Below are 5,248 nucleotides of genomic sequence, written 5' to 3'. Positions count from 1 at the left end.
TATATTGGAAAATGTTGAGGGAATTTGAGACAATTTATAATACATTTTTTAAAAGATTTTTTTTTATTTATTCATGAGAGATACTTATTTATGATAATTTTTTATGATAATATTTTTATGATAAATATTTATGATATTTATTTATGAGAGAGAGAGAGAAGCAGAGACACAAGCAGAGGGAGAAGCAGGCTCCATGCAGGGAGCCTGCTGTGGGACTTGATCCTGGGTCTCCAGGTAGCACCAAACCACTGGGCCTGGGCCACCAGGACTGCCCTGTAATACATTTTTAAAAAGATTTTTTTTTTTTTTATTGGAGACAGAGAGACAGATAGAGAGAAAGCACGAGTAGGCGGGAGAGGCAGAGGGAGAAGAAGAAGCAGACTCCTGCTGAGGGTGGAGCCAGATGCTGGGTTCCATGCTGGACTCAATCCCAGGACCCCGAGATCATGACCTGAGCTGAAGACAGATGCTTACCTGACTGAGCCACCCAGTCAGGCACTCTGGATTTGGGATAATTTGAAAAAACTTGCAGATGAACTACGTAGCCTAGAAATATAAAAAAAATAAGAAAAAGTTAGGTATGTCATGAATGAATAAAATATATGTACATACCAGTCCATCTTATCATTTACTACCATAAAATATATACAAATCTATTACAAAAAGTCAAAATTTATTAACCACTCCCCACAAATACTTGTAGACTGTACATGGTGCCATTTATAGTTGAAATGTAAACAAATGTAAAGATGCAGTGTTAAATCATAACTGCATAAAATTAACTACAGAACATATTATACTACTGTAACAATTATTATTATTATTATTATTTAAAGGGTATTTTATTTTATTATTATTTTTTTAGAGATTTCTATTTATTTATTTATGAGAGACACACAGAGAGAGAAGCAGAGACACAGACAGAGGAGAAGCAGGCTCCATGCAGGGAACCTGATGTGGGACTTGATCCTGGGACTCCAGGATCACATCCCGGGCCAAAGGCGGATGCTCAACCACTGAGCCACCCAGGCATCCCCTACTGTAACAATTAAATAGCCACCTACTGTTGCTTTTGTGGTGAGCTCAAGTTTGCTAGTATCCACTAATTATCTCCTTGTAAGCAGTTAATCTCTCTGGTAAATTGCTTATCAGAGTAAAAAGTGACCTTTCACGGTTCTCACTATTATTAAGTAGTTAAGTTTTAAGGGAGTCAAAGTTTTTATTTTTTTTTATTTTTATTTATTTATGATAGTCACAGAGAGAGAGAGAGAGAGAGAGGCAGAGACACAGGCAGAGGGAGAAGCAGGCTCCATGCACCGGGAGCCCGACATGGGATTCGATCCCGGGTCTCCAGGATCGCGCCCTGGGCCAAAGGCAGGCGCCAAACCGCTGCGCCACCCAGGGATCCCGGGAGTCAAAGTTTTAGGTGGATTTTCAACTCCACAGTGTGGGGCAGTTTGTGCCCCTAACCCCTAGGTTGTTCAGGGTTCAATGGTACTGTATCTACTTAGCCAAGCAAGTGGCGACATGCCCCATGTGCTTCTGGCTAAAACTTGTGCCTAGGGTACTCTCACAGGGCAAACCACTGTGGCTATTTAATAAAACATTTTTTAAAATATTTTATTTATTTATTCATGAGAGACAGAGAGAGAGAGAGAGAGGCAGAGACACAGGCAGAGGGAGAAGCAGGCTTCATGCAGGGAGGCACTAAATTGCTGAGCCACCGGGGCATCCCTATTGATCTACATTTGAATATTGGGACTGAGGATCCCTGGGTGGCTCAGTGGTTTAGAGCCTGCCTTAGGCCCAGGGTGCGATCCTGGAGTCCGGGAATCGAGTCCCATGTTGGGCTCCCAGCGTGGAACCTGCTTCTCCCTCTGCCTGCGTCTCTGCCTCTCTCTCTCTCTCTCTCTATGTCTATCATGAATAAATAAATAAAAATATTTAAAAAAAATGAATATTGGGACAACCCTTTCCTGTATGTCACTTTTAAAAAAATTATTTTATTTGACAGAGAGAGAGAGAGCGAGAGAACACAAGCAGGGGGAGCAGCAGGCAGAGGGAGAAGCAGACTCCCCACTGAGCAGGGAGCATGATGGGGGGCTTGATCCTAGGGGCCTGAGATCATGACCTGAGCTGAAGGCAGATGCTTAACCAACTGAGCCATCCAGGCACTCCTCTATATGTCACTTTTTGCTGATAGAAATTACCAAGAAACAGGAGTGCCTGGGTGGCTTGGTCAGTTGGGCGACAAATGACTCTTGATATCAGCTCAGGTCTTGATCTCAGGCTTGCAAGTTCCAGCTCCACATTCCAGCTCCTGGAGCAGGGCTCCAGGCTGGGTGTGGATCCTGCTTAGTAAATAAATAAGAAATTACCAAGAAATAAATCCTAGTCTTTTGGAATAATAATAAATGCCAGTCCCAATGGCTCTGCTGCCCTGCACTATGCTGCTTCAAATTTGGGGCATTGTCACAAATAATACATTACCTGCACCTTCTGTTACCCTCCAGGTCAGGGGCCCCTCTAAATCTCTGCTTTCTGTTTGTGTGCGCCCATGATTTTCATGGACCCAGCTGTCATCTCCACAACATAGTAGTGTGGACTAGTGGGGACTAGAACAACGATAAAATAAGACCTCTTGTTCTTCTCCAGATTTATTTTCTTTTATAGCTTTAGTGGACATTTCAAACCCAAGGGACTGTGAGGAAGTCATGGTGAACATGAAAATGCCTGATTGTGCCCTGAGGCTGGGATCTGTTCCCAGCCCTCTTGCTATGTTAAGGGTGTGACTAGGGGGAAATCCTCTCGTGTCCCTTTCAGCACCTTTAGCTGTTTCCCTTGCCTACAAATACAAGACATCTAGCACGAAGTATTTTGAGCTAAAAATAGGAACACTCAATCTTTCCCTGGAAAATCTGAAGTTTTCCTTTCTGCCTTTATTACTTCACAACTCCTGGGAAGGCAGCTGGGTTTTCAGCTTTGCTGGAAAATTTTATCCATGGTTTTGTATCCTCTGTATCTCTCCTGGTTCCTGTCTCCCTTTCTTTTTTTCCTGTCTCTTATTTTAACATTTGATCAAATCCTACTTTTGATACTGGAGAGCCATGGCCCCGAATGAGACCAAGGCAACAAGGAACAACAGACAGGACATGGTCTTTCTCTTTTCTGGGTCCTCCTCTGTGAGGATTTAGGGGCTGAAAGCAGACACATCTCACTGACTAGATCTTGTACACCCTGTTCCAGGTGAAGGTGCTGTTTGGATCAGCTCTTCTAAATAGCTCAGATTTCCTGCTCTCATGTAGTAAAAATGAACTTCAAGTACTATGAGCCCTTGTATGCTAAAAAAATAAAATTCTGGAGTGCCTGACTGGCTCAGAGGTTGAGTGTCTGCCTTTGGCTCAGGTAGGGTCCTGGAATGGAGTCCCACAAAGGCTCCCTGCAGGGAGCCTTCTTCTCTCTCTGCCTATGTCTCTGTCTCTTTCTCTCATAAATAAATAAATAAAATATTTTTTAAAAATGAAAAAAAAGAGAAAATTCTGGATGCTTCCTCTGAAAACCCTCAATAATCACCTTAAGGAAAAGGGGAAAGTAGTCAAGAGGCATAAATCTTGGAGGACAGGACTGACCTGGGTTGGAATCTCCATGCCTACTTCCCACACCCAACCAGCTGTGGCAATTACTTAATTTTTCTGGTATTTGGGTTCCTTAACTATAAAAGGGATTTCCTCATATGATTATTATGAAAATTTAAATGAAAGATAATGAAAAAACAAAAGAAAGATAATGAAGTGGCAGCACAATGCCAGCCATATAGTTTGATAGAGAGTAGCGATTATTACTCAAGGAGTTTGGTGTACAGTAAGAATAATTGGTGTCTTAATAAGGTTTACCTCTTTAGAGGACAAAGTACTATCTGATAAGGGAGAGAGATCCACCACCAACAATGAATTGTCCAGTTTGGGAAACAAAGTCAAAGTAGCCACAGTTAGTTCTGTGTAGCTGTTCCTCCTCTTCCCTGTAATTTCTTAGTGCTAGTGTGCTCAGGGCTGGAACTCTGCTCTCCTGCCTACACTCCCTCCCTCATTCCCTTGGTCATCTCATAAAAGCCTGTGGCTTCAGATACTGGCATCAGCAATACGCTGATACCTCCCAGATTTGCATCTCTAACACTGACCTATTATCCTGAATTCCAGGCTGATGTATCCAATGACCAATTCCATGTCTCATTTTAATACTAGGCATCAAAAAATTCAATCTACCCCAGACAGCTCTTGCTCTTCCTACCAAAACTGCTTGCCCATATTCTTCCCTTTCTGTCCTTATCCCAGTTCATGTCTTCTGTTGCCAGACGGGTACAGGTATAATCCTTCTGTGGTTGTATTATTACAACAGACTCCTAAATGGCTGCACTGCTTCTGCCCTTCCTACCTTTGGCCTATTTCCACACAGCAGCCAGAGGGATCCTATTAACATGGATATCAAGTTATGATATTATTCTATTTGGAGCCCTCCAATGACTTCCCATGTCCCTCCTTACAGAAACCAAACTCATTTCAGTAGAGATTGTATATCTTGTTCAGTTCCTTGTCCATCTCCAGTAACTACCCCACCCCCATCTCCAGTAGAGCAGCAAATTTTATCAGCTTTGTTTGTTCCTATATCCCCAGCACCTGATACAGTGCCTGGCACACACAGGCCCCTCACAGTTTCCGAATGAAGGAAAGGCTTCTGGACAAGATGCCTGAAAAGTAGGAATTTTAAAGACTACTTAACCCAACAACCTCTTCTCTATAGATAAGCATTGCTTTATTTTAGGATGCTTTACAGGCTTTTCTTGTGGCAGATTCCTTTGATCTCATGATGTTGAATTCAGGCTACAAAATCAGGTTACCTTTTGTAAGGGTCCACCCATAACAGACACCAGGTGGCCGGAACCAGCAAGCATATCAACAGTGTAGATAACCCACCTGGAAGCTTGCAGCTTGCCATTTGAAGATTAGCTGTAAGGAGATTCTGGAAATGACCTGCAAACTGAAAGCGTTTCTGCTAGATTGGGAGATTTGCAGATAACCTTCCAGTTCTGAGACCTCCCACAAGTCGCTCTTGGCCAGATTTATTTCCTGAGATCCAGCAAGGCCCTGTGGAAGCTGAAGCTGGGTGGATTTTCCCTCATTGGCAGGACTACTGAACCTTTAACATAGGTGGTATTTGCTTGATATTCTTTAGCGGGGGATTGCCTAATTTG

Source organism: Canis aureus, chromosome 19 (assembly GCF_053574225.1).
Source record: "Canis aureus isolate CA01 chromosome 19, VMU_Caureus_v.1.0, whole genome shotgun sequence".
In the NCBI taxonomy this organism is placed as follows: domain Eukaryota; kingdom Metazoa; phylum Chordata; class Mammalia; order Carnivora; family Canidae; genus Canis; species Canis aureus.
Note: the sequence above shows the minus strand (reverse complement) of the source record.